The sequence below is a fragment of the Mus musculus genome, chromosome X, assembly GCF_000001635.26.
Source record: "Mus musculus strain C57BL/6J chromosome X, GRCm38.p6 C57BL/6J".
Taxonomy (NCBI): domain Eukaryota; kingdom Metazoa; phylum Chordata; class Mammalia; order Rodentia; family Muridae; genus Mus; species Mus musculus.
The window spans coordinates 85572016-85596389 of record NC_000086.7 but is presented as its reverse complement, the minus strand read 5'-3'; the positions used below and the strand labels follow the sequence as shown (position 1 = coordinate 85596389).

General features: G+C 39.1%; 1 protein-coding gene across 9 annotated transcripts in view; it reads right to left on the bottom strand.

Moving 5' to 3' along the window:
- Window positions 1–22536, bottom strand: part of Tab3 (TGF-beta activated kinase 1/MAP3K7 binding protein 3) — a 60616-nt gene extending 38080 nt beyond the window's left edge. Inside the window, exons 1-3 of one of the 9 annotated variants that reach the window (XR_003953021.1) lie at window positions 22225–22536; window positions 20780–20840; window positions 2636–2738 (exon numbers count right to left, since the gene is read on the bottom strand). The gene's annotated coding sequence lies outside the window, so the exon portion shown is untranslated. The other 8 variants (XM_030251476.1, NM_001358447.1, XM_030251477.1 and 5 more) reach the window with 8 other exon arrangements.
- Window positions 22537–24374: the final 1838 nt, after the last annotated feature.

Genomic DNA, 24374 nt, shown 5'->3' with positions numbered 1-24374 from the left:
GAAAACTCAAACAGCTTAAGCTATTAATTTCTGTGTCTTTCAAATATAGCCTCCAAGTATTCCTATATAGCTATTTCACATATACATAAAGAGGTTTCTATCTTAGACTACATCGACAAATGATTTAGATGACCTATATTGGTCTTCTTAATCCAGAAATTCAAGTTCTGAGGGGTTCTTCTAGTAGATGGATTTGAAAAGTCAACAAAAAGAGTATTTAAAACCATTCATTTAACAGTTTCTAATCTGATATTCCCAAATAGTTGTTCATTCAAGAAAAACTGAAATTGAAAATAAAGAAAGCCCATACCCTCAAATTAAAAACAACACACCGGAAGATATAAATGAGAAAATGTTGCTTGTGGTAAGACAAAGAAAAGGAGAGCCGCAGAAAACTTCATGGAAGAAATGGCATTGAAGCTGCACCTACAAAGAGTAGGCCCTGCTCTCTTTTAAATAAAAAGAACATAATCATAAAGCTAAAAGGCTCTACCACATCATATATACCAGCTGGTCTCCCTGCAAAAGCCATTTGGAAGGCTGCTGAGATGTCTCAGTAGTTAAAAGAAGCTCTTCTCACACAAGCCTGGTACCCACAGGAGACAACTGATTCCTGAAACTTGTTTTCTGGCCTCTGTATGTACTCCATGGCATTCAGACATTTACATGTGCACACATGTATCTAAAAGACTTTCATTATAGAGACATTTGATATCTAGAGCTACCTTTAGTTGTCATAACGAGGAGTGTACTGGAATCTGTCAGGCAGAGGCCAGGCGTGCTCCTGAACATCCCACAGTATACAGGACAACCCCTGATGTCAAGGGACCATCTACCTCAATATCATAATACTGAAGCTGAGAGAGAGTTCCTGAGCCCAAGCCCAATCCTATCTCCTGGTTTACTAAAAATAACTGAAGGGAAGAAGGGTTTAAAACTGGCTAAACAAATGGATGGACCTGGAGGGCATCATCCTGAGTGAGGTAACACATTCACAAAGAAACTCACACAATATGTACTCACTGATAAGTGGATATTAGCCCCAAACCTAGGATACCCAAGATATAAGATATAATTTGCTAAACACATGAAACTCAAGAAGAATGAAGACTGAAGTGTGGACACTATGCCCCTCCTTAGAAGAGGGAACAAAACACTCATGGAAGGAGTTACAGAGACAAAGTTTGGAGCTGAGATGAAAGGATGGACCATGTAGAGACTGCCATATCCAGGGATCCACCCCATAATCAGCATCCAAACGCTGACACCATTGCATACACTAGCAAGATTTTATTGAAAGGACCCAGATGTAGCTGTCTCTTGTGAGACTATGCCGGGGCCTAGCAAACACAGAAGTGGATGCTCACAGTCAGCTAATGGATGGATCACAGGGCTCCCAATGGAGGAGCTAGAGAAAGTAGCCAAGGAGCTAAAGGGATCTGCAACCCTATAGGTGGAACAACATTATGAACTAACCAGTACCCCGGAGCTCTTGACTCTAGCTGCATATATATCAAAAGATGGCCTAGTCGGCCATCACTGGAAAGAGAGGCCCATTGGACTTGCAAACTTTATATGCCCCAGTACAGGGGAACACCAGGGCCAAAAAGGGGGAGTGGGTGGGCAGGGGAGTGGGGGTGGGTGGATATGGGGGACTTTTGGTATAGCATTGGAAATGTAAATGAGCTAAATACCTAATAATAAATGGAAAAAAAAAGAAAAAAAAAACTGGCTAAAAAAGACAGTATGTATTAAATAGGCTTCAGTGTTTAATTTGCAAGAGATAATACATTCATACACACACACACACACAAACACACACACATACAGTTATAATGAGAAATGCATTTAAAAGGGCAGGGAAATTCTTAAAGGTAAAAAGATAAGATATGCAATAATCAAAGCTGATAGCATTATATAATCAATTGATTCAGATCTACCAGGTTCGAAGCCAGAATTAAGGCTACCATCCAGCTAAAAATTGATACCCTTGTTTGTTAAGGATATTGGCATTACTGTTTGTTCAATTTTGTTATAGAACAAGAATGTGAGAATCCAGAATATATATGTGTGTGTGTGTATGAATGTATGTATGTATATTTGTGTGTATATATATATATATATATATACATATATATATACAGACACATACACACACACACACATATATATGTATATATGGAGAGATAAATTAGATAAAGTTAATGTTTGGGGTAGGACTTCAATATTCTAATAGCTCCAACCAATAGAGATCTGAGCCATGGGCCAGATTAGTATCTAACACTAAATGAATTATCCAAAGAACTTAAATTTCTGTTAAACAGGCAGTAACAGCTGCTTAGGGTATAAGGGCCGAATTTAAATAAAATAAATCACATGGTCTTCTTTTTCTTTTGTTATCCTTGCTCTGCAGGTTGCTTGGTTTGGCTTAGTTTTGATGTGCTGTCTCATCTTGTACATTCAAAGGATACTGAGTATCTCAAGTAGCTGGAACTATAGGCACACATCACCTAGCTTATTTATCCTTTAAATGCATAACGGGGAAGGATTACTTATGGGGATCAGTGTAAAAAAGAAACATGGTAAGAGCTATAAAGACCAGTGCACTCTCAACAAAGTTATAGAAATGTCTTACCGTCAACGTCTCAATTGCTAATACTTCAGCTAAGACACATTGCAAAGTTAGACACACTATAATTCAGGGTGAATAACTTGAAGAAAATGCTGGCACCACTGTCCTATAGAAAAAAGAATGACCAAAGAGGTAAGATTAAAAACAGTGAAAGGCTTAAAAGGGATCATGAATAAATGATAACCATGTACAATGAAATGAAAGGTCATGAAAATGTAAATGGTCATTTGACTACATTTCATTGAATTAAGTTTACATTTAATCAACACAGAAGAAAACCGCTCCCTTGGCTGCCTGAGATAGGCTGTTCCCATCAGTCACCTCTAGGGCCTAAGGCACAGGTCCAAATTGCAAAGGCACAATGCTTTGCTGAGCTTTTGGCTTCAGAAAAACCTAGCAAGAAGAGTAAACCATCAGGGGGTCCCTGCAGCTTCCCAAGATAAAGTAGTCATTAAAATTTAATGCATTTGATTACAAAACTGTGCTGGGGCTCTTTTAAGGCCCTGGGTCTTTAAAATTTAAATGACTCCATAGTGAGCCTGATTTAGTTTCCAGTAACCTACAAGACTTTGTGCATTCCCACAGCTCCAGTGAGCACCATACCCTAACTACAAGGCAGCAGCAGGAAGTAGGTATAAAGTCTTCTTTCTGGTTTGGTTTTTCTGCCATTCAATCTCAACAAATAGGCTAACTCACCCAGAGCTAGGAGACTAGATACTCCTGTGTAACCCACAAAGTCACTAATCTACCATTCTGGGGATGACTTTTAACTTCTTTCAGAAGGAAGAAGATTACTTTATCATAAACTTCAGTGAAACAATACAAAGTGTTAAACAGGAAAGCAGACTCTTTCGATCTCTAAACTAGGATTGTTTCTTAACAATACACAGCTGACAAGAGATTTTGGGTTAAGCAACTAGCACCTGTGAAGCAGAATAAGGATGTCCCCCAGAGGAAAAAAATACCTAATAATGACAGAAGTGACCAAATGATTTATTATGTGCTCTCAGGTATGACGCAACACGAAATGACAGCAAGTGTTCTTGCCACACATCCAAAGATATAAGCTGAACCAAATTAAGCAGATAGATAATTTCTAGTCCATTTGAAATACGAAGGATAAATAACAGACGAACCTTTCACCAGGATGGGATAAGAGAGCTGATAGAGATCTCAAGCAAATCGTGAAGAGGCTTAACCGCGGAAACTTTCAGATGAACCAAATGTTGCCTTTGCTGCTAGGGTATTAGTAGGTTGTATGATAATGCCATCGCATTTAGATAAGAAAATGTAGTATGAGGCACATTCACTTTGGAGTGCAATGACATCTTATTTATGCTTTCAGTTTTTGTAGAAAAAAGAAAAAAAATGGAGAAAACAAATTCGGCAGTATGTTGTCAGCTACAGCAATTAGAAGTGTGCTGAACTTTTTATTTATATACATTTGGAAATGTTCATAAAGTTAAATGAAATCAACTAAGAATCACTATAGTCAAGAAAAAAGTAACATATTTCAAGTAATACCTGAAAGATAATGATTTTAATTGCGTGTTGTGGTTCACACTTACAATTCAAGTACGTGGGAGGTTATAGAAGGGATAAAATCACGTTCGAGACCAGCCTGGGCCACATAGAAAGACCTTGACTCAATCAGTAAAGAAAAGAGTAATGTTGGAAGAAAAAGGATTATTTTCTCGTTCAGAATATAGAAAAAAGCTAAAAGCAGAAAAAAAAAACAAGCTAGTACCTTTATATATTTATTAGAAATGAAGGGAGTCCTTTGTCTCTTCGGAGTAATCAACAACTGTCTAACTGTATCCCAAACCTACTCAATGGGAAGAAACTCAAGTATGGGACTGTCAAGCACAGAGTTCCCAGGCCCTAGAGGAGAACCTACTACTACTTAGGTTCTCTAGTTTTCAACTGCCTTCTAAACACTTATCCTCTTTCCTAGATAAGAACAGCTCTCATTAAAGCTTTTTTGAATTTAGTAGGCAGAGGCTATGTTAGTGATCCAAAATCTGGCAAAAATTGGTACCCAGCCCCAAGTGAAATACCTTTAGCACATCTACACCTACAGCTCAGGGAATACTGAAGAAGAGAGAGAGAAAGAAACTCTAAGAGCTTGGGGACCCAGGATGACTCTGCTACAAGATAAGTGTCTTTTGGACAGGGCAGGGATGGAGTGGTACCTACAAACTTCCAACAATATGGTTGCCTGTGTAAAATCTGCAAACGCACCCCAAGATGAACTGCTGCTCCAGGCAGTCAATGGCTGCTGAAGGAAGCAGAATGAGATTTAAGAATGAGCCCCCAATCCTAGGTGGTCAGCCCCAAAGCACAGCAATAATTGTAAAAGAGGTCAAGAAATTGATGGAGGAGTTGAAAGGGCAGAGGGAGGGGTGGGAATGATGAAACTAAGTGTATTTCTGCATGGAATTCTCAAACAGAGTTGCAGTAAGTGATGAAGCACACAGCATAAACTCCATACCCTTATTGTCTTGAGCTAGTGAAGTATGCACACTTTGTATGCTCAGAATGAAGGTTATACAAGGGAGAAATGGATTCAGAAAAGTAAGTTTATTGAAGGAAAATAACCCCAAAGCAGACCACAAAAAGTATGGATAATTAAAAGAAAAAAAGGGGAACAAACCAGTATAGTATATTCAAAGGGATTTGGTACAAGTCAAGAGTTCCTTCAACACTTTTAAAAGTGTAAGTAATTTTTGTGAGTAAAACATGGGAGACCACTACTTAATTTGCATTCTCCCCAAAAGAATCCTTAAACAGTTATAAATGAAAAAAAAATTCATGAAAAAACACATTAATACAAAATTAGAGGAGACAGCATATTCATATCTTAGAAGTGCAGGACTTAGAACTGACTGTCATGCAGTTGGATATATTACAACTGAATAAAAGCACCAATGTTTGCAGGGGTAATCTGCTAGTTTTCCAAGGGGACCACAGCACACAGAGTGAAAATGAGATGTGAGGGATACTTCCCAGTGCAAGTCCACACATACACAAGTGCTGATTATGGCTAGGACAGGCCTGAAACAGCTCAGCTTTTGGCTGTTAACATTCAGAAGGATAGAACAAACAGGATTTTGGCTATGATTCCATCAAGATTGGCTAAAGAAGCAAACAAGGAAGGTTTACAGAAGACATTCTTGAAGACAGAAAGGAGGGAAGTCTGAGTTTAACTGTAAAGGTGAAAAATATAATGGGAAGCAGAGAAACAACTTCTTTAGAACTAGACAAGGGAAAGGAGTAATGTGTGCTGGGACAGGGACGGGAGGGAAGAATAACCCAGCAAGCTTTCTAACAGGGCACACAGCTCAGTAAATCTCAGAGCCAGGAAAATAATGCTCTAGAAATAGGGTAGTGGAAGGTCAGTAACAATAGGATAGCAAAGGCTCATCTCTTAACTATCTCTAACCTTAGGACATGAGTCATGGGGTCTTAGTATGAGGGTTTACATGGGGAAAAGCATAAAGAGATAAAACTGAAAAGTCGGTGTGCATCTCTAGACCATAAGACTTGAAATAAAATGTGTACTGATAAAAAATATTCATTTTCCAGGCATTGGGCCACAGACAAGTTATTTGATTAAAATCACATGTAACTAGATACTCACTTCAAAGGCTACTGCAGGAATTAATATACATAAAAGAAAAAGAGTTATGATATATTTATTCACTGGATGTGTCATACTTATTCACTCTCTTAAGTGCTGAAATAGTAGCAAATCTAAGACTCCTGTGTTTTGTTTTTACCAACAGATGTCTATAATTCCTACATATAGGTACACTAACAAGTCATGGGCAATGGGAAACTAGGATACTAGTCTCCATAAAAGTAATAAAAATTAGTTGCTATTACGCACTCCAATTTCAACAGCAATCCAGAAGAATTTCACATTCCAAAGATAATCATTTCAGACACTGCATTTAGCTACAACATTAATACAATAAACTTATCTATTGCCAAGGACTAGGAATTGCTAGAGTTAAAAGGACTCAAAACTCTTGCTGAATGGTCAGGAAAGAACTTACTCACATTTATATATACACAGAATATGGTAAACTTTGAGTAAAAATTACATAATTACACATGTATGTACAACTATCTAAAACAAAGCTTATATACAACTATAAAATAGCCTAAGTCTCCAAGAAAAGAGTCAACTGACATTCATAAGGAAATTCTGTCAATGAAGACTCATATATATCAAAAGCCTTTTTATCTATAGGATGCTGAGTAATTTAAATCAACCCTCCCACCACAGACAAGTAACAGAGTTTGACAGGACATTTTAAAAAGTCTTTTTCTTAAAGGGTCAAAGATCTATCAGGAAAGTACTTTGAGATCTAGGAAAGTAGGAAATTTAAAGTTTACCTGACAGGCCACATCCACAAGGGTTGTGAGTACTCTTTTCCCACCTTCAGCTTAGAACCAGCATTTTAGAAATAAATGTAACTCAGTAATCAATCACTGAATATAATGTGGTCTTGAGTCATCTAACTGACTGAGCATTAAAATGCTTGCCTAGCATGTATAGTCCTTAGGTTCAATTCCTAATACTACCACTACCACCAAAAGAAGCAACAAAAGCCCTACCTGAAATTTTATTAAGCAATACCTGGACTGGCAAAAGCAAATTCTCCCTGCAACCTCACCAGTATGCATGTCTGTATATGTGTGTGTGTGTGTGTGTGTGTGTGTGTGTGTGTGTGTACGTATACACACACGTATACACACACACACACACATATTTCTGAAATGAATCACCTTTGGTTTCAAATGATTTCTTTTTTTAAATTCTTTTTTAAAAAAGGTTTATTTATTTATTTTTATGTATATGAGCACACTATAGCTGTACAGATGGTTGTGAGGCACCATGTGGTTGCTGGGAATTGAACTCAGGACCTCTGCTCACTCCAGTCCCGCTTGCTCAGCCCCAAAGATTCATTCACTATTTTATGTAAGTACACTGCAGCTGTCTTCAGACACACCAGAAGAGGGTGTCAAATCTCATTATGAATGGTTGTGAGCCACCATGTGGTTGTTGGGATTTGAACTCAGGACCTTTGGAAGAGCAGTCAGTGTTCTTAACCACTGAGCCATCTCTCCAGCCCTCAAATGATTTCTAAAATTGCTTTTCAAATACAATGTCCAGAATAAAATGAAAGAAAACTACCAGAGGATATGAGCAAACCATAACAACCACAACCACTATCATCAGCATCACCACGGCAATAACAAAATCATCCAAAATAGATTCATAGGGGCTACAGTTATTAGAGCTTTATCAGGTTACAAGTTTTGAATTATGCTTGCTATGTTTAATATCTCAGCACCAAACCTGAGAACCATAAAAAGTAGCAAAGTATAGCCATTATGTTACACCTAACAAGGAGAGATTTTAAGAAATAAATCACTGTGCAGACATCATAATGTGCAAGGTAACAAGTCTATGGCGTTGTTATGGAATATAATCTTGGGGGTATCGACTGCATCGACTGTGGATGGAGCTTGGTTGTCACAAATAATGACATGCACCAAATGATTATAGATTTTTAAATGAAAAGCAACTGTTACTAAAACTGCAAGAATTTAAATTAATTAATGAAAGACCATTTAATGGGTGATGGATATTATCACAAATGTAAACTCAAAGACTTGGGGAAGGGTTTCAGAACAAAGAGAAGGGGTAGGCAATATGACTAGCATAGCGTTGGATGTTCTAATAGTCCACAGGTCATTGAAATCCAAGGAATAAGGAAAAAAATGAAGCAGCATTATGTGTATGATTGAAAAGATTCCAAAAATGATGAAAGATGTCAAACCTCATACTTAAAAATTTCAATAAATTACTGGTTGAAAACCCACAATGGAAAGAAATTTTAAGAGCATCCTTACGAGGAAGAGGCTGCTTTCAAAGAAACAAATGGTAGGCTGAAGGCTTCACTCTTGAAAAAAAGGGGGTGGGAAACCATAAAAACAGACAATAAGCAGCAGATTACAATCCCACTCGGAAAAATGTCGCTCAAGAATGAAATCTTAGGGACTGGAAACACGGTACCCATGTATCAAATTAAAAATACAAATAATGAATTTCAGTGGTTGTATATATAGTACCCAAGAATAAAATTTTTAAAAACATGAAATTTTAGGGCCCAAGTGAAATGGCTCAACTGGGTAAAAGTGTTTGCAGCACAAGACTGACAACCTGAGTTTAGTTTGATTCCTGAGGTCCACAGTAAAAGGAAAGAACTAAAAGTTGTCAAGATTGCATGCACGCACACATATGCACACACTCATACCCCATATATTCATATAATACTCTTTAAGAATGAAAATAAAAAACATTCATAAATAAAAATAGAAAACACAGCCAGGCAATCCAAACTAAGTCATAAGGCTAAACAAAACTGAGCCAAGAAGGAGCTATGAAGTGTACATAAGCATGTGAAAAAAAATTTAAAGAACACTGATGTCACAAAACAATTAGTACCCACAGTTACAAATGTATAAAGAATTACAGGACACCAACTGCATACATTCCAGGAGATAGATAATAAACAGAACTGAAGTGTAAAGTGTATTTGTTCCAAATATTAGCAAGGTAAAAGTATCATTAGACATACATTGGAAATGCTATAGTAATTTCAGGAGGAATAGAAATGAGTACGTGATATTAGAATAAAAAGAAAACTAATAAGAAGCAAAGGAAGAGAAAAAATAGAGCTATAGGAAAAGCTAGCAACAATTTTCTTAATCCCTTATATTCCAGCAATTACGTTAAATTTAAATGGAATATTTCAAACACAGATGGTGTTTGTCAGGCTAGATTCAAAAAAAAAAGCCACACATATATGGTATTGTCAAGAGACCCAACTAAAACCCAGTATTACAATGGGTACTGAGGAAATTCAAAGACTCATTAGGTCTTACTTCAAAAGCCTGTACTCCACAAAATGGTGGCGCACGCCTTTAATCCCAGCCGGGGGGGGGGGGGGGGGGAGGCAGGCGGATTTCTGAGTTCGAGGCCAGCCTGGTCTGCAGGCTGAGTTCCAGGACAGCCAGGGCTATACAGAGAAACCCTGTCTCCAAAAACAAAAACAAAAATAAAAAATCAAATAAAAAAGGAAAATCGAAATGAAATGGATGATTTTTCTAGACAGATACCCATTACCAAAGCTAAATCAAGATCAGGTAAACTATCTGAATAGTCCTATAACCACTAAGGAAATCTATGCAGTCATTAAAATTTCCCTCCCCCCACCAAAATAAGCCCTGGGCCAGAAAGGTCATAAAGGGGGAAAATGTTATATACAAAGCCAAAAATGAAAATCTCAGTCAAATATATGGAAGTAGAAAAAAAAAAAAAAAACTCATCCTAAGTGAGATAAGCCAGACTCAGAAAGTTAAACATGGTATGTACTCACTTATAAGTGGATATTAGCTGTAAAATATAGTATAATCATGCTACAAACTACAGACCCAAAGAAGTGAAGTGCCAAGAAGGGCTCAAGGGTGGACACATGTATCTCCCTGGGAAGGGGGAAAGGGAAATGGAACAGATTTTGTGGGTAGACTGCAGGTGGGTAGAGATGGGAACAGGAGGGATTAGGTTGCGGGGAGTGGAGGGGGAGAGCACTGGGAGAAATAGCTGGAACTGGAACACATTTCTGGGATGAGGTAGATACCTAGGGCAACGGAAACTCCCTAGAATCTACAAGGGTGACCCTAGGTCCCTATCGAATACTCTTAGTAATGGGGGATATAGAGCCTGAACTGGCCATTATCTGTAACCAGACAAAGTTTCCAGTGGAGGGACTAGGACACTGACCCAGACATAAAACCTTTGACCTACAATCTGTCCTGCCTACAAGATGTACTGAGGTAAGAATGGAACAAAACCTGTGAGTGGCCAACTGATAACTAGTCCAACTTGAGACCCAAGCCACTAGAGGGAGCCCACCCCTGGTCTGGAGGGCCAGGACCCAGACACCTAGGATAGAACCAAAGACAACCAGAAAAAAAAAGTCAATGAAATGATACCTAATGATATTCTGCTATACTGGTAGACAGGAGCATAACTGTCACCAGGAAGGCTTCATCCAGCAACTGATAGGAACATTAGGCAGAACTTAGGGAAACCTATGGCAGAGGAGGAGAAAGGATTGTAGGAGTGCCCAATGAGGTTCTAAATATAATGCAAAGGGCTGGAGAGCTGGCTCAGTGTTTAAAGAGCACTTGTTGTTCTTGCAGGGGTCACTGTTTCGATATCCAACATTCACTTGGCATATCTGTAACTCCAGTTCCAGGGGACTCAACATCCTCTTCTGGCCTGCATGGGTACCAGGCATGCACATGGTATTTAAAACAGACTGGCATTGTATTTAATTTGTAAAAATGCTTGCTTTTTAAGAGATGTATGAGTGTTTACCTCATATAATAATATTTTAAATGATTTTTAAATGAAGTTGAAAAGCTTATCAAAATAATCTGCCAAAACAGTGGAAAGAAACGAGCCTGAAGAATACATACTAAAACAATATATTTTCTAATTTTCATTCATTCACTCTTTCTTTTGTTTCAAACAGGATTGTGACATGTAGCCCTCAGTGACTTGGCACTCATTATATAGTCAGAATGACCCTGACCTCTAGACAGTTCCTGACTCCACTTCCTATGTGAGGGATTCCAGGCATGAAGTACCATTCACGTTTATATTCGGCTAGTGATTGAATGGAGGGCTTAATGTTTATTACTCAAAACATTCTACCAAGTCAGGTTCCCAGGTTTTGTGACTGAAGTTTCCCACAAAGAAAACCCTGTATCTAAATAGCTTCTCTACTGAATGTTAGCATGTACATACACCAAAAACCCTATTATAAAACTTTTTTTTTTTTTTGGTTTTTCGAGACAGGGTTTCTCTGTGTAGCCCTGGCTGTCCTGGAACTCACTCTGTAGACCAGGCTGGCCTTGAACACTCAGAAATCCGCCTGCCTCTGCCTCCCAAGTGCTGGGATTAAAGGTGTGCACCACCACGGCCCAGCATATAAAACTCTTAAAATTTGACAAGAATACAAAAAAAAAAAAAAAACCAAAACGTGTAATTCAAGACAATCTTACTCATGAACAAAGTTCTGAAATTCCCACGTAATGTAAAAGAAAACTGTTTTGTTGACCGGGCTGGGTTGGGATTTACTGACTAGTAATCAATACATTTGATTTGAAGAACATAATGATATGGTTATTTTGCCAGGAAGAACACCTGGTGAGATCCTAAGAATAAACCAAAGCTTCATTATTCTCAAAAAAAAAGCTAGGAAAAAATTAAACACAAATATCTTAATTAGTACAGAAATGGTAAATACTTTTCTTTGACAAATGGAACAAAACCGGTTCCCACGAATACTACTTCTAGTCAGTATTAGAGAATTAGTCCATGCAGTAACACAAAAACTATATATAACATTTTGAAAGGAAGAAATAAAATTTTCTTTATTGGCTGATAAGATGACTAACTACCTAGTAAATAATTCCAAAGATAAGTACTAAGGGTAATAAAAGTTTAACTCAATGATCATATATAAGGTCAGCATAAAAATGTAAACAAAATAAAGTCTATAAGCACTTACATACAGTAACATGAAAATACCAAATACATAAGAATAAAAGTTTCTAGAGATTATAAATACCACAGAGAAAAAAATAGAGTAATGTTCAATGTTAACGAAGTTAAAAACAAAGATGTCACTTCTCCACCAAATGTTTAGAATCCTCAATCATAATCAAAGCATTGACAGACTGTATGCATATGCATGTCTGTCTATGTAACATGATACTAAAATTCATATGAATGTGTGAAGGGCTGAGAACAGCCAAGATGTTTTGAGGACAAGGTGGAAGAACTTGTTCTACTGAATACGGAGACGTAGAATGAAGCTCTAACAAACAACACAGTGTGCTGTCAGAACAAGGTGATACAAAGGGAACAGAGAACACAGAAACAAAACCTTGGTGCATATACATATTTAATTCTTCTCACTAGTATGGAAACTTATGTGCAGGGACAGCTGCCTATCCATATGGAGAAAAGGACAGAAAACAATCAATTTTAGGTAATCACTGGATATTCGTGTGATCACCAAAGCCACAAAGCTTCCAGATGTGAGCGGATAATCTTTAAAATCATGGGGTAGGAAAATGGTTTAAATTGAAATCTGTGAGAAAAAATAACTATATTAAAAATGAGAAACTTTTATTTCTGAAGAGACTCGTGAAAAATGGAAGAACATATCACACAGTGGCAGAATGTACTTGTAACCAGCAAGAGCTTATTTCCAGCACATAATAACTACATATGAGCAAGTGACAAGGGACAAGGTGTATATGACACTTTTTGAAGGAATTGTACACGAAAGTTATGAAAGCACAAACCTCGAATTATAACATTTAGCTATATTTATTGAGCCTCTCCCTGAGATTTGCATAATCAAGTTGTAAAGATGTGTTAGGACTGTGTTGAGCCGGGCATGCTGTTACTCATCTACAATGCCAGCACTGGGAAGCAGGGGGAAGTGGACCGACCTAAGTTCAAGACAGCCAGAGGTACGAACGGAGTAAGTAAGAGCCTGTCTCCGAAGTAAGAAAGTGATTAAATGCTCATATTTCAAGGAAACACCTCTCATTCCTCCTATAATCTCAGCACTAAGAGAAACAACCATCCCTTAATGTTACAAATAAAGAAACAAAGCTCCTATGAAGGTAGATGATTTGTCCAAGGTCATGAAAAGATATGAGTAAGTATAAAACACCTGGAATTACTTACTGACTTATAGCCATCCTTCCCAATTTTCTAAGTTCATTTCTACATAAAAGAGGGTTTACTGGGAGTGTCTCTCAATATGCACCATATTTATTTGAAACATTTCCACCCAACCAACCCAAAACTATTTTCTTTGCCATCCATAACTTACAGCTGAAAGTTATTTCTGTGGCAGGAAAGATAAGACTTTGTAAAGTCTGTGATGTGCAGCCTACTAGATAACTCTGTTTACACCATGATGACTTTTGACGGCAAATTTAAAGCATTTATGAAAATTCAGAATAGTGGAATCTCCACATATGGAATCCCTAAAGAAATGTTTAATTTAAAACTAAATCAATCATTGATTGAAACCTAGGGTTTTCTAAAAGCTTATATAAACAATCAATCAAATGTGTTACCTTGCTGACCTTAAATGATTATACTAGTTTCTTACTAAATCATAATTCCCTTAAAAGTTAAATTTCCAGTTCATCCCAATTTATATCTATGTCAACAAATAAGCATACTTAAAATTTTAAAAGAATGTTGTGTCACTCTGAAGCTAAAATGATCAAATACCAACAATACAAATTGCCCATGTAATCTTGTGGAGATAGTTTTAAATTATAAAAGTGCTTAGTCGCAACTACAAATCCAACAAGGCTCTCCTCACTCTCACACGACTCTTACCTTTTATCTCAGAGCATAAAGTTCAGTGCTAAGATAAATCTCTGGTTTGCCAACCATAGAGGAAACACCTGGCCTTTCAGAACCTGCATGAAACTGAAGAATAAATCACAGAATGCTTTTATGGCAATATTTTTCTAATAAAATGGAGATACCAATGATATAAATGCAAAAAATTAAAAATGGTCCCAGTGAAATGGTCCAGTGAAGTTAAAAAAAAAAACAAAAAGCAAAAAAAAAAAAGAGCACTTCTACCACACCTAATGATCTGTATTCAAACCTGGAGACTCATATATCGAAGGAGAGTATGGAGTTCCACATGTCCTCTGATCCCCACACAAATGCCATTATGTGTCATACACACACACACACACACACACACACACAAATACATGTTAAAAAAAAGTAGCCTATTTCATGACTAAATGCAACATGCCATCTTGGAACAGAAAAAGGGTTGTAGTGGGGGGGAAATAATAAAAATTAAACTTTGCAACTTGGGTAATACAGTCTTAGTTTTTACAAGTATGACAGGATTGGGAGAAGAGTATGTGGGTAATTTATTTCTGTAAATTTAAGTCTAAAGTTGTTCCAAAGCAATAAATGAATGAAGGAATAAATAAATAAATAAATAAATGGTTTTGTAAAAGCTACTAAAACCTGAGAAATGTATACCTCAACTGAGCACAAGCAAGTTTCCTCAATCACCTAATGGAGGGGAGGGGAGACTATAAACCAGACTTTTAAAAGATTGTAAAGCATTTATTTATTGGTTTGTTTACTATGGGGAGTGTATGTGCATGCCACAGCATGCTTGGAAGTATCAAAACCCACTTTGTATAGTTTGGTTTTTCCTTCCACCTTTACATGGGTCCAGAGTATCAAACTCAGATGGTCGGGCTTGCATAGCAAGAGCTTTTACCCACTGAGTTTATCTTGCTAGTTTGATACCCAGCTTTATGTGGGTTTGAAATTGGAAGTCAGGTCCTCCCTCACACTGGCACAGCAAAGGCTTTCCCTACTGAGCCATCTCTCTGGTCCATACTGTTATTTTTGTTTGTTTGTTAAATAGAAGCTCCCTGTAGTCTAGGCTGGCCTGGGACTCAAAGAGAATTTTTTGTTTGTTTGCAATAGGGAGATCCATCCCTTTAACTGTGTATCCTAAAACAGTTAAAAATATTGCTGTGAGATCTCTGGCTACTAGATAAGGAAGGAAACGGATATATGCAGTGCTACTGTGCTGTAGATGGGTGCTGAGGTACATCTGAGGTGATCTGGCCCTTTATAAACCAGCCACGGGCAGGGCAGTGAGATGGCAGGAAGGTGGAGCTCTAACAGCAAGCCCCCAGGAAGGAGTCTTTAAATGCTAGCTACTTTTCTAACATTATACCATCAAACCCAAAAGGCCCAAACAAATAAAAACTCACCTCAATCTGAATGGAAATAAAAATGAGAAATCTAAACCCACTCCTCTGTGGAAAGAAGACAAGAAAACTACTCTTACGTGGGAAAGAAGAATCCTATTGAAGGTACACCAGAGAAAGGCAGTAGACAACTAAGTAGAGCAGGGTATTCTAGACGTTCTAAAATAGTAAAGCTTAACAAAGATGAATATACAACATTTCTTACAAACCAGCAAGATACGGTTTTATGTATTTCATCCATTACCAATACACGTAATCCTTCCACAAACCTTGTAAGGAGAGTACCATTTCAATAGTGGAACAGAGATGTGAAGGCAGGCACTCTGGATACACAGTTGGTAGTCATAGTCACTTTATTAGGCAGTATAGTCTTTTGAAATACAAGCCAGAAAAAAAAATGGCTCTCATCATTACCCTATTCTCATCCTCCACCAGAAAAGAAAGCTCTTCCTCAAGGCTCTTCATGCACAGAGGGAGGAGCCCACTGTGTTTTCTACAAAGTTACATTCATAATCTTTTAGTACCTGATGTTCTGCATGCATGTTTTTGCTGATACATTGTCATAGAGAAAGTTAGTTTTTAACAGTACTATCAATATTCAATTTCAGATATGCTGAACTGGCCTGAGAAGCAGAACACCATGTAAGTTTTTTTTTTTCCTGTGGGAAAGTGGAGTGCACTTCAAGTTTTTTAAAAAATGTATTTATAGACCTTATAGAAATTGAGGCTCCCTTTCTACAGACTCTAGCTTTACAGATGCCAATATCATTAATTTTTAATAAAGAAACTACAGTTACTCAATCCTATTTTGCTCATATAGGCAGTCTTTATACTAGACATAATAGAGTTGGGGCTATAGGAAAAAAATCTTAATATTCTATGGGTTTCCTGAACTATGACTAGTTGTGAGTAGATCTAGCAGTTATACATCTAGCCTGGGCCCCCTTCATAAGCTTTAGCTTCAAGGGTTACTATCAAGTAAGTAAAGGCATCTTTTATAGCTACTCCTATCACAATAGAAAGGAAGATCAAGTATTAACAACAATGACAATGTTAGTAACAAAAACAATTCTTTTGTGCATTGACTATTGCTAGCCATGCTTTAAATATAATATATCCTCTGGCCCATTTAATCCTCGTGAGGTAAATACCACATTATCCTCATTTCAAAACTGAGGAAACAGGTCAGAGATTAAGCAATTTGCCCCAAAACACAGAGCTAGTGTGTGTCAAAAGATCTAGTTGTTTGAGAATTTTGCCCACAGAGATGTTTTTCAGCCATCACATTCTGTATATAATTTAGAGAATTTGGTAAACTTAAAATGAACAGAGGGTGTAAGGTGAAATTCAGTTTTCACACAAGAACGGCCTGGAGCAACCCTTGCAGCCTCATCTTGACTTTTACTGGATTATTTCCTTCCAGCAAGCTAAGGTTCAATACACTTATGGCAAACAAGTGCACAGTAAGTTTGGCTTTGCTTTTCTCACTTTGAAATCTCTCACTGAATCATCTCATTACCACAACCATTTACAGCATATATCACAGCAGCCTAATAAACCTTTATATTAAAACTTTCAGGTAACAAACACCATCCTCATTTATCAGTAAGTAAAAATGAGTAAATAACACCAAGATGGCCAGGGCCTTTGAAAAGTTTCAAAACATCAACAAGAAATAGTGCAAGCAAGATAGCATTTCCATGACAAACTGGAACTTGGTTGTTTTAACACCACCATAAGATATGCTTTAATGACAAACATTAACTTGAGATGGAACAAAGATGCTTTTTATTTCAAAATGTGTACCCTAATTCAGAAAACTTTCACTGACATCCTAAAAGACCAAATCAGTGGTTAAGAGCATAGGCTACTCTTTCAGGGGACCAAAGTCCAATTCCCAGTTCCACATGGCATCTGATAACTTTCTGTAACTTCGGTCCCAGGAGATCTAATGTCTTCTGGTCAACTTGGGCAGGTGGTGCACAGATATACATGCTGGCAAAACACCCATATGTATAAAATAAACATTTTCAAAGACTAGACACTTTAAAAAAACCTTTTATCAGCTTATTTCCTAGAAGAGCCATCCCATCAGCATAACTACACTGACGTTGGATAGTCACAGACGGGCTATCTACTATTCTCACAAAAAGCAAGCAACCTCCAACAATTTCTGGAACACAAGGCACTTTTAATATTTAACTAGTGTTCTGAGATTTTTAAAATAATATGTTTTGATCATATTCACTTTCCCTCTACCATCTCTTCCCAGATTCCCTACCCTTCCCAACTTCATGTCCTTTAAAAGAAAATCCTATCAAAACCCATTTGTGCTTCCCAAATACTCCTGGATATCACTGCCCTATTAAATTCTGCCTTCCACTGGAGTGTGGTTAACTTATCAGGGTCCATTAATTGTTAGAGAAAACGAACTCTGCCTCTCTAAAAAGCTAAAACAACTGCCAATACTTTTTGTGCCCAACTCCCATCTTTACACTGGGCTTTGTTCTGTCTTGAACTTGTACAAGTCTTATGCATACAGCTGAGAGCACTTTGAATTCATATGTACAGCTGTATAGGCTTATATTTTTCAAAACCTATTTTTAATAATGGTACTTAAATGTTTTAGCCTCCCTTCTAGCCTACCACCCACCAGAGGTAGTGGAAAGGAAAGGTAGAATTTCCATGAAAACATCATATGACACAACTGAGTCTCCAAAGAAACCAGAAATTTCCACTTGCAGTATTTTTAAAATCATATATTGGCATAGGCTTCCCAGGAAACAATAATAAATGTGCTGCATTTCTAAACCAATCCATGAAAGCCTAAACATCCAGAAGGTAACAGAAGTATACAAAACACCAAGTTCTGTGAGCAATGGTTCTATGGGAAAACACATTTAGCATTGCAACTCAGTAGCACACCAACTATCACTGCCCTATTAAGTTCTGCAAGTAGAAGGAAATCTTCCCTCACTAAGAAAACAGTCTGAGCTTACTTAAATTCTGATCAAAGCAGAGCAGGAGAAAGGGCATGAAAAAGGACAAAAGTCAGAGCTGGGGGTAGGGGAGAGATCAAAGAGGATGAAGGCTAAACCTAGTTAGGAGAAGGACAGAAATTGAGGATGACTGCTTAAAGGAAGGAGTGGACCGTCTGAGAGTAAGGTGGGTGGTGAAGAGAAGGAGGGAACAACGCCCACTTCTGCAGCACACTGGCTTCTACAAACTTAGCTTCTTGACTCTTCAGGAGAAGGGAGACAGGAAACCATAGCAAGAGTCTGGACACTGCCTCCCTCAATCTGTTATTCTCATTCTCCTTTTAAAGACACAATCTGGTGGGTTATAGGGTCTTAACTGCATTCCTCTTGACTTGCTAGGGCAAAAGAATTCAGACCAGGGGATGGGCTTAAAGGCTTTGTAGGCCTCTTCACTTTTCATACAACTTGCAAAAGACCCCAGGGTTAACTGAGAATTAAAGGAAAGATCCAGGTGATGACAGGATAGCATCAAGAAAGGAAGGAATACAAGCTGAGAGACTTTAAGCAAGAAGAAAAGTGAGATTGTGGACTGTTGGATAGGATAGTAAGCAAATAGAGCTTTCAATTAACTAAATTATAAAAATGTTGTTCAATATTTAGGATTCAGTTGGATAGTTCCAAGTATTTCATTACATCTATTTCAGTTTTAGACAAATATTCATGATTATAATATTAATATAGGGTTATGCCAAAGGAATGAAAATAAGCTTCTACATACATACACTTTCCCGGTGTGCTTTTTTATATAGTGATGATATAAAATATGTCAGAAAGGCTTTCTGTTTACTTCTAGGTAGGTTTTCTCATTTGTCAATATTTTCCACTCTAATAGGCCAAATACCAGGAGTAATTACCTTCCCAAGTAAAGTATATTTAACTCTTTCTTGGGAGTACAACTATAATTAAAAACTTGCTCCTTCAACCCAAAGATTGTCCGTCAAGATTACAAGGTGTTATTTAAACCAGCCCCATACTCCATAGAACACATACCCAGACTGAGAAACTCAGAAATCTTTTCTCCATGTCTGTGAGACAGGGCCATTCCAGGAAGACTTCTAAAACAATTTACATCTTTAGAAAAAAAAAAAAAAAAAGATCCCAAACTGCAAAACATTTCTAGAATTTCCAGCCAAAGATAATTAACCACATAATTAACTCTGGCCGAATGACCTGCTGGAGGATGAACACCACTTAGGTGTCATCTTCCTCCCCACCCCACCCCCTACTGCTCTAGCTTTTCTTCCAGCTGAACTCTACCCAGATGTGGGGCCTGTCTCTTCAACAGAGATAAGAGCTAGGACGAGGACGAGCTCAACAGCACGTCAAGAGACCCAACAGCAGAGAGCAGTGGGAGCCAAAAGCCATGCCTTTCCCAACCTAACACCTCTGCAAAGTGTCCCTGTGACTTCACTAAAGGCTCGGAAACTCGCTGCTCTGGAAGATCTAAAATCTGTCCACCCCTAGGCCCATAAGAGATGCTGCTGCTTGCCCTAATATTGGCCGTATATTTTGCAAAATGCAATCTAACTCTAAAACTTTGGGACTAAATGTAAAGAAGAACAGCAAAATTGCCTAACAAGTACTGTTCTGAGGTCTAAGAAGGACCTGTGGACACTATCACAACCCAAGGCCCCTGTGAACACTTGCTATTTACTTTAGTAGTACAATTATAAATATAATTCAAGATCAGAGTAAACAAAACATTTATTCTTTGAAGTATCTTGGGTACACTAAGGTGAAGTTACCAAAACCATGAATTTCAGGTATAGGTCACTGCTAACTATTTAGAATCTTTACACATTAGCTCAAACCATACCTCCGTCTAAAAAATGGACACATCCAAAATAAAAAAAAAATACTTGAGATTATCTTTTAAGACACACGAAAACCTTCAACAGAATTGAATGGTTTCTTTACAATAAAAAATTTCCACTTTCAATAAATTGATGCCAGCACATAAACACATACAGCGTATCTAGAAAGAACACATGCTCTAAACTTAGATATACAAGAATCTGAGTTCTAGCTTTGCAGTTTACGCACTATATAACCTCAGCTATGTAAGCAAGCTACAGAAGAATACTGAAGTTTTATGCTGTTATCTGTGCAATAGACATTGTCTCTAACATCGAGAAACACTTAGGATTCAATTAAAATGCATACTGCCTACCAAGTCCAGTGACTGCAGATACTCAGCTCACTTTGCTCCAACACAAACTGCACAGGGTTGCCTGCAATTAAAGAATATGTCACATAACAGAAGAAAAGTCAGGGCGACTGGACATTCATTATGCCTTGTCAGATGTAACGTCAGGAATCATATATTTATTATCTACCTTCCCTAAAGCCAACTTTGTCTTGATTAAACAAGTTCTAGGAGAAAGGGGAGGGGGACTGTACGTTTGTAAAAATTACATAACCCACTGATTACAAATTACGTATATGTAGAATTGAAGACGTGCTTGCTGACTTCCAGTGTTCATTGAGAAAAGTTACCATAGAAGATAGTGTACTTTGTAATTGAATATTATAGTTAAATCTCCATTTAAAAAAATCCAAAAACTTCTCAACCATGCGTCCTTTCTAAGTGTGTTCTTTTATAGTCCTATAAATCACTCATAAAGCAAAAAGTAAGCCCCCGACCCCCACCCACTAACAAAGTACAGAGCAAGCCGGGTTCATCAAGTTGTTCTTTTACACTGCTCCTTCCTTTCCGTTTACAAACTCCTAAATACATTATAAATGATAAAAATTGACAAAGGTTACTGAAGCCCACAACCAAAGAGCCCTGCCTTGCACCACTAACAGGCAATTTCCCCAGCAACAACCAAATTCTAAATGTTATGCTTCAGAACAGGCAGTTTTTTATACTTCAACGTGTCTTGAATCTGAACTTTTGGTTCTTTACTGTGCAGCTTACTTTCTCCTTCACCTTGCCTACATCTTCCCTCCTCCTATCCTACTTAATCCACTTTATAAGCAGATACGCGGTAGTAAACTATAAACCTCCAACTAGGACCAACTCTAATCTGTTGTTGGACCTCAGAGGGCGGCTGTTCAGTGTCATCTTTAAAAGACGACAGTATCTTAGCTTTCCTCAACACCTGCCAACAATTATTTGCAAACCACTTCCACGACAATCATTTCTACCACTACTAACCTTGCGCACAGGTCCCAACACCTTTAAAAGAATCAGCCTTAGTTCTGCGAGTCCTAATCCCTCGAACGCCTTAACCCGGACTTCAAACCTGTCCATAGAGGTGCGTTCTGCAGGATGTCCAGGAGCCCAGGAGGAAAGGCATCCTCGCCTCTCCCGCGAGGGCTGATAGCGATCAAGCCCCTCCACCCCCAACCCGCAGCCACTCCCTCTCCCCTCGGCCTCGGGGCGTTCGGGGCGTCCTGGCGGGCGCAGCCGCCACGACAGGCCCTGCGCAAACCTCCCGCAGCCAGGTACTTACCCGGGCCGGCTGAGAGCCAGAGGCCGGGACGAGCCCCGCCGACACCCGCAGTCTCGCCCACGCCCAACGTCGTGGTCGCGGGGTCACTAGGACGACCCCAGGGCACCTCCGAAGTCCTAGCCTCGGGCAGGTGCCGGGCCTCCCCGCCACCACTCACCGAGCCCCCGCGGCCGCTCCGGGCTCCTCCGCCCGGCCCTCGGTCCGTCCGCAGGCTCCCACGGGGGGTCCGGGCGGGCACGGCTTCCCCGGCCGAACCCCCTTGACTGCGCGCCGTGCCGAGGGCAGATCCGGTGTGAGCCGCCGCCGCCGCTGCCGCCGCCCCCTTGCCTCCTCCTCCTCCCTCGCGGCGTCCCTCCCACTGAAGCCCGCCTCGTATTTCCTGGATCCGGTCTCTGGGAGAGGTTGGGCCAAAGAGCTGCCGGCTTCAGGGCTTCCGTCGGGCGCCTTCGCTCGCCAGACACAAAGATGGCACCGCCCGGGCCTGCTGTAAGCGATCTCGCGAGGCTTTCCCCACGGGAACCAGAGGGCGGGGTCCCCACAGGAAAGGTGATAAATGAATCTCCCTCCCTCCTCCCCGCCGCGAGGGCTCGCCCAGGTCCGAGCTGGGCCCCGCCCCCGCACTGGGGGAGTTTAGTGCGCCTGCGCGAGACCGTGGGTTCTGCCGCTTCCCAGAACTGCCTCTAAAGTGAGAACCCTGCTCGGAGTTTGTACCTGTTTCCTCCTGAGGTGTGGGGCGGAGTTACAGAGCGAAACCCAGTAAAGCGCTCCGCATGGTCAGGAGCCAAACTGAGATGCATCTCTTAAGGCTTGGCATCCCACATAGGCTCCGAAGATTAAAACAGGCTTAGACGCTCCCAGAAGTCCTCCAAGTCCTTTGCTCCTCCTGATCTCTGCTGTGACCCTGGTGTTCAGAAAGTCTCCGATGCTCTTTCATTCTGTTGGTTCACATTACCATGCTCTTCGGAGAAAACAACTGTTGTCGGGTTTTGCACACAAATAACTCCTTTTCTAGTATTTTTTTCTTTTGATTCATAGAGTCAAATAAGTATTGTTCAATTTCCTATACACTTACTATTGAGGAACATAATGCTCTGACCACACACACACACACACACACAAATATTGGTCTGAGATGGAGGACAGGAAAAAAGTTTTATGGTATAAATAAACAGAGATAGGATTCAAAGAGAGATGCCATCGCTCAAAGAAGAAAAAGAACTAGAAATAGAACTTCCACATGACCTAGATATATCATTCTGGAATATACACCCGAGGACTCCAAGCATACCACAGACATACTTGTACATTTACATGTACTATATAGCACGACTCACAACAGCCAAGATAAAGAATCAGCCAAGATGCTCACCGACAGATGAGTGGATAAAATGAGGCATGTAAAAATGTGGAATTTTATACTATTACGAAGACAAACTATGTATTTTCAGGAAAATGGATGAAACTGGAAATAATTATATTAATTGGAATAAGACATTCCGATGTGTCCTTTCTCTTGTATGCAGCATCTATATTTTTAAAGGCTATATGTAAATTTCATGAAGTCATTGCTTTTAGTCACTGAGTAGTCCTCCATCATGTAAAGTGAATGGGAAGAAAGGGGAACATAGACTGCCTGGGATGGGGGGGAATGGGGAGGGTCCAGTTTAGATGCTTAGAAGACGGTTTGTGGAAGCAAATCTCAAACTTCTGAGGAGAGGGGAGCTTTCAGTGGAGATGGGGTCCCTGGGGGAAACATCTGACACGGGATTTGCATGTCCTGGGAAACTATAATCTAGATCCAAGGACTGCTAGGGAAAGGAAGTACCAGTTTCCTAAATTCCCCTCAGTCTGATGAAAATGAGATATGGACTAGAGCTGAATCTGATCCTTAACTTCCGGCGTCAAAAGCCACTTTTTTTTTTTTTTTGGAAGGTATAGGTGTTCAGAAGAGGCAGGTGTCCTAAGTCACTTTCTCATACTGCACATAGGGAAGGCTACTGTGCTATATATATTGTAGATAACTGAACAGAACACCAATGGCTTATGCTCTAAGATCAAGAATCAACAAATGAAACCTCATAAAATTGTAAAGCTTCTGTAAGACAAAGGATACTGTCAAGAGGACAAAACAGCAACTGACAAATTGCAAAAAGATCTTAACCAATCGTACATCAGATAGAGGGCTAATATCCAATATATAAAAAGAACTGAAGAAGTTAGACTCCGAGAGCCAAATAACCCTATTAAAAATGGGGTACAGAGCTAAACAAAGAATTCTCAACTGAGGAAACTCATTTTGACAAGAAA